This window comes from Procambarus clarkii, chromosome 2 (assembly GCF_040958095.1).
Source record: "Procambarus clarkii isolate CNS0578487 chromosome 2, FALCON_Pclarkii_2.0, whole genome shotgun sequence".
In the NCBI taxonomy this organism is placed as follows: Eukaryota; Metazoa; Arthropoda; class Malacostraca; order Decapoda; family Cambaridae; genus Procambarus; species Procambarus clarkii.
The window spans coordinates 41,773,391-41,784,990 of record NC_091151.1 but is presented as its reverse complement, the minus strand read 5'-3'; positions in this window follow the sequence as shown (position 1 = coordinate 41,784,990).

The window sequence follows — 11,600 nt, the reverse complement described above, 5'->3', positions numbered from 1 at the left end:
CAGTGTCCTGGCCTGGGTCGGTAGTGCCAGTGTCCTGGCCTGGGTCGGTAGTGCCAGTGTCCTGGCCTGGGTCGGTAGTACCAGTGTCCTGGCCTGGGTCGGTAGTGCCAGTGTCCTGGCCTGGGTCCTGGCCTGGGTCGGTGGTGCCAGTGTCCTGGCCTGGGTCCTGGCCTGGGTCGGTGGTGCCAGTGTCCTGGCCTGGGTCGGTGGTGCCAGTGTCCTGGCCTGGGTCGGTGGTGCCAGTGTCCTGGCCTGGGTCGGTGGTGCCAGTGTCCTGGCCTGGGTCGGTGGTGCCAGTGTCCTGGCCTGGGTCGGTAGTGCCAGTGTCCTGGCCTGGGTCGGTGGCGCCTGTGTCCTGGCCTGGGTCGGTGGCGCCAGTGTCCTGGCCGAGGTCGGTAGTGCCAGTGTCCTGGCCTGGGTCGGTGGTGCCAGTGTCCTGGCCTGGGTCAGTAGTGCCAGTGTCCTGGCCGAGGTCGGTGGTGCCAGTGTCCTGGCCTGGGTCGGTGGTGCCAGTGTCCAGGCCTGGGTCGGTGGTGCCAGTGTCCTGGCCTGGGTCGGTGGTGCCAGTGTCCTGGCCTGGGTCGATAGTACCAGTGTCCTGGCCTGGGTCGGTAGTGCCAGTGTCCTGGCCTGGGTCCTGGCCTGGGTCGGTGGTGCCAGTGTCCTGGCCTGGGTCGGTGGTGCCAGTGTCCTGGCCTGGGTCGGTGGTGCCAGTGTCCTGGCCTGGGTCGGTGGTGCCAGTGTCCTGGCCTGGGTCGGTGGTGCCAGTGTCCTGGCCTGGGTCGGTGGTGCCAGTGTCCTGGCCTGGGTCGGTGGTGCCAGTGACCTGGCCTGGGTCGGTGGTGCCAGTGTCCTGGCCTGGGTCGGTGGTGCCAGTGTCCTGGCCTGGGTCGGTGGTGCCAGTGTCCTGGCCTGGGTCGGTGGTGCCAGTGTCCTGGCCTGGGTCCTGGCCTGGGTCGGTGGTGCCAGTGTCCTGGCCGGGGTCGGTGGTGCCAGTGTCCTGGCCTGGGTCGGTGGTGCCAGTGCCCTGGCCTGGGTCGGTGGTGACAATGTCCTGGCCGGGGTCGATAACGCTGACCTCGCTTTCGCCAGAGGACTGCTGGGGCTCCGTGGTGCTGACCTCGTCCAGGTCAGAGGAGTGGTGGGTGCCCTTGGGTCTATCCCAGCCGTGGGTATAGTAGTAGTATAAGAGGCCCATCACGACCAACACCGCCCCTAACCTGAGGCACCAAGGAAGGACCCCAAGGCCCTGTGCCCCACCACCTGCCCCCACGACGCCTGCGTGACCCAGCGCCCCAGCACCGGCCCCCACGACGAACACCGCCCCTAACCCGAGGCACCAAGGAAGGTCCCCAAGGCCCTGTACCCCGCCACCTGCCCCACCGCCTACCCCGCCACCTGCCCCGCCACCTGCCCCACCGCCTACCCCACCATTTGCCCCAGCACCGGCCTGCAGGAAGGGTGTTGGGATGACACTGCTTTCTGCACTGTTGATGTTTGAGAATTTAAACATTTTAAATTTTGTTGATGTATTTTTTTTATTATTGTTTAGATATTCGCGCACGTTAAGCCGTTAAGTTATTGTTTTAAGTCGGATGTGTTCACTAAACGGTAACTATAGTTATCTTGAGGTTATCTTGAGATGATTTCTGGGCTTTTAGTGTCCCCCGGCCCGGTCCTCGACCAGGCCTCCACCCCCAGGAAGCAGCCCGTGACAGCTGACTAACACCCAGGTACCTATTTTACTGCTAGGTAACCGGGGCATAGCGTGAAAGAAACTCTGCCGATTGTTTCTCGCCGGCGCTCGGGATCGAACCCGGGACCATAGGATCACAAGTCCAGCGTGCTGTCCGCTCGGCCGACAGTGTTTGCAACAGTCCACTTCTGTACCTTTGAGTAGACAGTTACCTTAAGTATTGGGGGAGGGGTATTGGGGGAAAATAGGGGGTGTTGGAGGGGGGGGGGAGTTAAGGCGTGGTAGGAGTAGGGAAGTTACGTATAAGGGACAAGGGAGTGGTGGGATAGGAAAGAGGGATTGTAGGGGGACGGGGGATTGTAGGGGAGAGGGGAAGGGTAGGAGTAACGGTGAGGGAGGAGAGGGGGAGGGCAAGGTGCCAGGCCTGCACTGTGTGTGTGTGTGTGTGTGTGTGTGTGTGTGTGTGTGTGTGTGTGTGTGTGTGTGTGTGTGTGTGTGTACTCACCTGTTTGTGCTTGCGGGGGTTGAGCTTTGGCTCTTTGGTCCCGCCTTGTGTGTGTGTGTGTGTGTGTACTCACCTATTTGTTTATTTTACATGTTTATATGTAGTGTGTGTGTGTGTACTCACCTAGTTGTGCTTGCGGGGGTTGAGCTCTGGCTCTTTGGTCCCGCCTCTCAACTGTCAATCAACTGGTGTACAGGTTCCTGAGCCTACTGTTCTCTATCATATCTACAACCTGAAATTGTGTATGGAGTCAGCCTCCACCACATCACTTTTTAATGCATTCAATTTGTCAACCACTCTGACACTAAAAAGTTCTTTCTAATATCTCTGTGGCTCATTTGGGCACTCAATTTCCATCTATGTCCCCTAGTGCGTGTGCCCCTTGTGGTAAATAGCCTGTCTTTATCTACCCTATCAATTCCTCAGAGAATCTTGTATGTGGTGATCATGTACTCACTAACTCTTGTCTCCCAGTGATGTGAGGTTTAATTGACGTAGTCTCTCCTCGTAGCTCATACCCCTCAATTCGGGTCCTAGTCTGGTGGCAAACCTTTGAACCTTTTCAAGTTTAATCTTTTGCTTGACTAGATATGGACTCCATGCTGGAGCCGCATACTCCAGGATTGGTCTGACATATGTTGTGTACAAAGTTCTGAAAGATTTCTTACACAAGTTTCTAAAGGCCGTTCTTATGTTAGCCAACCTGGCATATGCCGCTGATGTTATCCCCTTGATATGAGCTTCAGGGGACAGGTCTGGCATAATATAAACCCCCAGGTCCTTCTCTCTCTCTCTGACTCTTGAAGTATTTCATCGCCCAAATGATACCTTATATCTGGTCTCCAGCTCCCTACACCTTTCTTCATTACATTGCATTTGCTTGTGTTAAACTCTAACAACCATTTGTTCGACCATTCCTGCAGCTTGTCCAGGTCTTCTTGAAGCCTTAAGCTGTCCTCCTCTATCTTAATCCTTCTCATAATTTTGGCGTCGTCAGCAAACATTGAGAGAAATGAGTCTATACCCTCTGGGAGATCATTTGCGTATATCAGAAACAGGATAGGTCCGAGTATAGAGCCCTGTAGGACTCCACTGGTGACTTCACGCCAGTCTGAGGTCTCACCTCTCACTGTAACTCTCTTCTTTCTATTGCTTAGGTACTCCCTTATCCACTGGAGCGCCCTACCAGTTACTCCTGCCTGTTTCTCCAGCTTATGCATCAACCTTTTATGGGGTACTGTGTCGAAGGCTTTCCGACAATCCAAAAAAATGCAGTCCACCCATCCTTCTCTTTCTTGCTAAATCTTTGTCACCGAATCGTAGAATTCTATTAAGCCTGTAAGGCAAGAGTTACCCTCCCTAAATCCATGTTGATGGGTTGTCACGAAGTCTCTTCTCTCCAGATGTGTTACTAGGTTTTTCCTCACAATCTTCTCCATCACCTTGCATGGTATACAAATTAAAGACACTGGCCTGTAGTTCAGATCCTCTTGTCTGTCACCCTTTTTGTATATTGGGATTACATTAGCCGTCTTCCATATTTCAGATATGGCTGAGGGCTGATGGCCTACCCTCAGCCCCAGTTTATTGAACAGTGTTTGAGCTCTGAAACAATATAGGAGGTTGTTTATAATTACAATAACTGTGGGTTGAGGTTTTAGAAGTGAGGACAGGTCAATCAGGTTTGTACAGGAAGATGTACAAGTTTTGTAAGTGATTGTGTAAAGGATGGAGTGAATCGTGGCCCCGACCACTAAGTGCAGACCCGAGTATAGATTAACAGTAAACTTAGACGGGAGTGATCTAGGCAAAACTTAGAGATAAGTAATACAACCAAGGTACCCCCTGGCCTCTTATTTCTCATAATACGGTAAATGAATCGGAAAAATGCAATTTATGTTCTTAGTTGATTTTTAACAGTTAAAATTCCGGCTATAAATTTGGTAACTCCCTCGCCATGTTTGGTTAGAAATGACATACACCTTACACATGTTTGGTTAGATATGATATACTCCTTGCACATGTTTGGTTAGATATGATATACTCCTTACACATGTTTGGTTAGATATGACATACACCTTAAATTTTATTTCACATTCTACATACCTTTACCTTATTAAATTACTTGTATATTAACATCAAAATCAGCCATGAAGCCCAATATGTATATATAGACCACTGGACAATATAGACCACTAGACAGTATAAACCACTAGACAATATAAACCACTGGACAATATAGACTACTGGACAATATAGACCACTGGACAATATAGACCACTGGACAATATAGACCACTAGACAGTATAAACCACTAGACAATATAAACCACTGGACAATATAGACTACTGGACAATATAGACCACTGGACAATATAGACCACTAAACAGGATAAACCACTGACAATATAGACCACTGGACAATATAGACCACTGGACAATATAGACCACTGGACAATATAGACCACTAGACAGTATAAACCACTGGACAATATAAACCACTAGACAGTATAAACCACTGGACAATATAAACCACTGGACAATATAGACCACTGGACAGTATAAACCACTGGACAATATAGACCACTGAACTATATAGACCACTGGACCAATATAGACCACTGAACTATATAGACCACTGGACAGTATAAACCACTGGACAATATAGACCACTGGACAATATAGTCCACTGGACAATATAGACCACTGGACAATATAAACCACTGGACAATATAAACCACTGGACAATATAAACCACTGGACAATATAAACCACTGGACAATATAGACCACTGGACAATATAGACCACTGGACAATATAAACCACTGGACAATATAAACCACTGGACAATATAGACCACTGGACAATATAGTCCACTGGACAATATAGACCACTGGACAATATAAACCACTGGACAATATAAACCACTGGACAATATAAACCACTGGACAATATAAACCACTGGACAATATAGTCCACTGGACAATATAGACCACTGGACAATATAGTCCACTGGACAATATAGACCACTGGACAATATAAACCACTGGACAATATAGACCACTGGACAGTATAAACCACTGGACAATATAGACCACTGGACAATATAGACCACTGGACAATATAAACCACTGGACAATATAGACCACTGGACAATATAAACCACTGGACAATATAAACCACTGGACAATATAAACCACTGGACAATATAGACCACTGGACAATATAGACCACTGGACAATATAGTCCACTGGACAATATAGACCACTGGACAATATAGACCACTGGACAATATAGTCCACTGGACAATATAGACCACTGGACAATATAGACCACTGGACAATATAGACCACTGGACAATATAGACCACTGGACAATATAGACCACTGGACAATATAGACCACTGGACAATATAGACCACTGGACAATATAGACCACTGGACAATATAAACCACTGGACAATATAGACCACTGGACAATATAAACCACTGGACAATATAGACCACTGGACAATATAAATCACTGGACAATATAGACCACTGGACAATATAGACCACTGGACAATATAGACCACTGGACAATATAAACCACTGGACAATATAAACCACTGGACAATATAGACCACTGGACAATATAAACCACTGGACAATATAAACCACTGGACAATATAGACCACTAGACAGTTTAAACCACTGGACAATATAGACCACTGGACAATATAGACCACTGGACAATATAAACCACTGGACAATATAGACCACTGGACAATATAAACCACTGGACAATATAGACCACTAGACAGTTTAAACCACTGGACAATATAGACCACTGGACAATATAAACCACTGGACAATATAGACCACTGGACAATATAAACCACTGGACAATATAGACCACTGGACAATATAAACCACTGGACAATATAGACCACTGGACAATATAAACCACTGGACAATATAGACCACTGGACAATATAAACCACTGGACAATATAGACCACTAGACAGTTTAAACCACTGGACAATATAAACCACTGGACAATATAGACCAGTGGACATATGGAACACTAGGAAATAATATATATATATATATATATATATATATATATATATATATATATATATATATATATATATATATATATATATATATATATTTACGTTTTGATTATATAATTATATCCTTTGTAATGATTAGAATAATAACGTATGGTTGACTACTTGGATATATTATTATGTGCAGTCCTCGACTAGTTGTGCTCACATAGGTGGATTAGTTGGGGGTGAGCCACGGCTCTTGGGTCCCGCCTCAGTCCATAAGCGAAAGGGGGCGTAAAGCACCGTGTTGATGAGCTGTGGAGAGTCGTGTGTTGGTGACCTTAAGGTCTGGTTTGTGTTATTGTTAGTTTTCACACGTGTGTTTGTTTGTGTGGCACTTTGGGATGTTCCCACTTGAGGTGCCGGTGTTCACAATTGTAATATTAAGTGTTCACTCTGGAGAAGGTGTAGTTCACTCCTGCGGTGGTTGTGTTGACTCTTGAAGTGTTCGCACTTGTGTGTTGAGAGTGTGTTAGTATTAGCACCTGTGGGTTTGGGGTGAGAGGGCGTGTGTGCTGGTGGTGTTCACTTGTGGTCATTGCACAGGAACCTGGCATTAGTGCAGCAAGCACATTAACACAACACCTCAGGACGTTGCACTTTGTGGTTGCAGGGAAGGAGAGAGAGAGAGAGAGAGAGAGAGAGAGAGAGAGAGAGAGAGAGAGAGAGAGAGAGAGAGAGAGAGAGGAAGGAAGGACTGGAGTCCTGTTGTCACCTTCGCCGTTATGGGTCGAGGCTTCACCTGTCCGACAGAATCTCAAGGATTTGCGATTAATTATTAACAAAGAAAAACTAAAAATGACATCAACTTTTATTATTATTGTTATCAGTACTAATTAAATTATATATTTACGTATTCTGAGGAAATTTGGGTAATTCTTGCTTCTGGAACCTTGCGTGATGGTTGTGTGGTGGAGTGGTTATCATACAGGCTGGTGGGTTGTATAGTGGAGAGGTTATCATACAGGCTGGTGGGTTGTATAGTGGAGTGGTTATCATACAGACTGGTGGGTTGTGTGGTGGAGAGGTTATCATACAGGCTGGTGGGTTGTGTGGTGGAGTGGTTATCATACAGACTGGTGGGTTGTGTGGTGGAGAGGTTATCATATAGACTGGTGGGATGCAGAAAAAGCACAAAATTTGGAATCTGGTTTAAGGCCAGTGAATATATATTATTAATAAGTTGCAATCCGGACTATTGACTGTGTGTGTGTTGACGAGTCACATTAACGGGGCTGAAGAGCAGACACTCGACCCTCAAATGAGACAGTGAAACATTAGCGATGTTTCGCTCCGTCCGGAGTCACCGTCACGTGGTGATAGTAGCTCGGGGCGGGCCGAAACGTTATCATTTTTCCATTTTCAGGTAGGTTGGTGGAGTGGGGGGGGGGGCTGTAGAGGTTGGTGGAGTGGGGGGGGGGGCTGTAGAGGTTGGTGGAGTGGGGGGGGGGGCTGTAGAGGTTGGTGGAGTGGGGGGGGGGGCTGTAGAGGTTGGTGGAGTGGGGGGCTGTAGAGGTTGGTGGAGTGAGGAACTGAAAGAAACCTTCTTCCATCAGGTGAAGGAAGGTGAAATAAACTAACCATTTGTTTTTTCCTCCGGAATCGAACCTGGGGCCTTGGGACGACGACCTGGAATGAATCCCACAGGTGAATCTAATTAGGATACTCCCCCCCCTCCCCCCTCCAGGAAAGAAAAGTGTGCTGATCTAAAGCATAAAATGACTCCCAACACCAACCATTTGATCTCATATTTCACAAAAGTATAATTCTGTCGTATAATTTTGGTGGTATAGGACCTGGTATAATTTTGTATGTTTACAAGGGAGACTAACGTTAGTGTGTTAGTGTGACTAACGTCCTGGGAGGCGTTAGTCTCCAAGGGAGACTAACGTTAGTGTGTTAGTGTGACTAACGTCCTGGGAGGCGTTAGTCTCCAAGGGAGACTAACGCCTCCCAGGACGTATAAGATTGCTACCTTTTTTTTGTGTAAATTGAAGAGGATTTTAAGTTGTATGGTTCCTCGGGGCTCTAGCTTACCGAATCAAGAATGGCAATAGGCCTAAAGTGTGAGCCTTATAACCTTCTACCTGTCCGCAGGTGTTCGGTGGGTGGGGAAGCGAACACCACTACCCGCCACGCATGTAGACTGTGTGAACCTATGCTGGTAGGTAGGTAGGTAGGTAGGTAACCTGAATAGGCAGACATGAAGGCAAATAGGCTGACAGGTAGGCAAGCAAGCACAAATATGCATGTAAGGACGGACAGGGACACACACACACACACACACACACACACACACACACATACACACACACACTCACTCACTCACTCACTCACTCACTCACTCACTCACTCACTTCGTACGGAGGTTTAGGAGCCTTGGAGTACTGAGTAGTCCCCCTCCACGACTTCCTCGTTTTCTAAACACATATAATAGAGTCTGATGCACACCAATTTTCAGGCGCTCTTCGGTCATGCTCAACAGCTACTTGGGTCTGACGTTGATTTATTATTAACAATTAATATTTATTAATTATACATGTTTATTTTTTGCGTAGTGTCACACCATGTCCAGACATGGCGGGGAGAGGGGGGGGGGGATGGGGGGTGTTATTGAATGTTATTCTTGTGTGGTGGGCTCTTAGGGTGTACACCTTATGTGGTGTGACCAGGGGTGGGGAAGGTATGGCCAGGGGTGGGGGGAAGGTGTGGCCAGGGGTGGGGGGAAGGTGTGGCCAGGGGTGGGGAAGGTGTAGCCAGGGGTGGGGGGAAGGTGTGGCCAGGGGTGGGGGGAAGGTGTGGCCAGGGGTGGGGAAGGTGTAGCCAGGGGTGGGGAAGGTGTGACCAGGGGTGGGGAAGGTGTAGCCAGGGGTGGGGAAGGTGTGGCCAGGGGTGGGGGGAAGGTGTGGCCAGGGGTGGGGAAGGTGTGGCCAGGGGTGGGGAAGGTGTGGCCAGGGGTGGGGAACGTGTAGCCAGGGGTAGGGAAGGTGTGGCCAGGGGTGGGGAAGGTGTAGCCAGGGGTGGGGAAGGTGTGGCCAGGGGTGGGGGGAAGGTGTGGCCAGGGGTGGGGGGAAGGTGTGGCCAGGGGTGGGGAAGGTGTGGCCAGGGGTGGGGGGAAGGTGTGGCCAGGGGTGGGGAAGGTGTAGCCAGGGGTGGGGAAGGTGTAGCCAGGGGTGGGGAAGGTGTGGCCAGGGGTGGGGGGAAGGTGTGGCCAGGGGTGGGGAAGGTGTGGCCAGGGGTGGGGAAGGTGTAGCCAGGGGTGGGGAAGGTGTGGCCAGGGGTGGGGAAGGTGTAGCCAGGGGTGGGGAAGGTGTGGCCAGGGGTGGGGGGAGTGTGGCCACCAACACCACCACCGTCACAATTTTCTCATCCTTATCTACCGCACAAAGAGAATGATAAACACAAGAAATATATACAACTATACACACACACTGGCATGTACTTACATGCATGTACACCAAGACATGTACACATAGACGTACACAGACACTCACTTGTTCTTGCACTAAACCTCAGATATTATGAGAGTAATCACAGCATGTCTCACAACGTAACAGAAATGGTCAATTGAACAGAAGAAACAAGTTAATAACAGATCTTTGAACAACAATATTTGGAAATAATTAGAAGTTAGAATAGTGTAACTGTTTATCAAATTAATATCTGCAAATGATAATAAAGCATAACACTATCATCAAAACGATAACACAATCGATAACGCCAACATATACAATTAATTTCAGCAATTGAAAGGGAATCAAATACAAAAGTGTCCAGACTCGGAAACTTCAAACTTAGGAAAGTGTTTGAGAAATATATGCGAGCTGCCATATATCGCCGCTACACCGAGCGGCTCTGAGCAACGTCACTCCCGCTACAAAGGCCACTTTACTATGGTTACAAAAGCCAGGGGATTTATCGCCGGCTAGGACACGGTGGAGGCCCAAGCCAAGGATTTAAGACCAGCCTCCATAGGACTGACTCCCTTGATAGTTTGAGGCTTGTGGGGCTGGTTTATGGGACCTGTTTCTCTCTCTCTCTCGCCGGAAAATATGGTGCCTTGAAGATTTAGATTTGAGATGTATTCAGATGTATAATAATTTGTTTTATCGTGGAGTATAGACTTGGTGATTGTGTTGGTACCTTGGTGACTTGTGCAGCTCTGTGTGAGGGCTGGGGCTTGTGTAGGCGACGTTGGTGGCTTGAAGATGTACTTACATAATTGTGTTGACCAATTCACACACTAGGAAATGAAGGGACGACGATGCTTCGGTCCGTCCTGGACCATTCTCAAGTCAATTCTCACAATCGACTTGAGAATGGTAGAGGACGGACCGAAACGTCGTCGTCCCTTCATTTTCTAGTGTGTGGGGATTGGTCAACTTACTTTAGCTTACGTTATTGTGACTCGTCGCCTGCTTACCTTATTGTGCTTGCTGGGGTTGAGCTCTGGCTCTTTGGTCCCGCCTCTCAACTGTCAATCAGTTCTTATACTTGCTCTTACACCGCTTTCATTAGCAGGTGCCGCTTCTCTTGGTGAGCAAATGTTATCAGAAAACAACACCCTCTATCAGAAAACAACACCCTCTTTAGCCTGTCCAACCTCTTAGGCTGGTCGGTAGAGCGACGGTCTCGCTTTATACAGGTCGGCGTTCAATCCCCGACCGTCCACCAAGTGGTTGGGCACCATTCCTTCCCCTCCGACCCATCCCAAATCCTTATCCTGACCCCTTCCAAGTGCTATATAGTCGTAATGGCTTGGCGGTTTCTCCTGATAGATCCCTTACCTCTCTTGCCCCTTTCTTACTGCATGGCGGCACGGTAGAGTGAGAGAGACGGTGAGAGAGGAGGTGAGAGTGGAAGTGGGATGGTAAGAAAGACGGAGAGAGTGTGAAACAGAAAGAGACAGGGTGAGAAGGAAAGGAACAGAAAGAGAGTAGAAAACATGCGGAGATAGTAAGAAGAGAGGGAGAGAAAAAGTGAGAGAGGAGAAGGAGTAGGAACCACGAATAGAGGAAAAGAGAAAGAGAGAGAGAGAGAGAGAGAGAGAGAGAGAGAGAGAGAGAGAGAGAGAGAGAGAGAGAGAGAGAGAGAGAGAGAGAGAGTAGAAGAATAACGATATTGTTTGAATTGCCGAGTAGATCGTCTATAAGAGGCTTAAGGGGTACGTTTAGCAAGGTAATTGAGAGAGGGAAAAGATGGAGAGGGGCAGGGCGGAAGACGGGGGAAGGGGGGAGGAGGGAAGGAAGAGAAAGAAAGCGAGGAGGGGGGCGGGGGAGAAGTGGAGGAGAAAGAGCGCTCAAG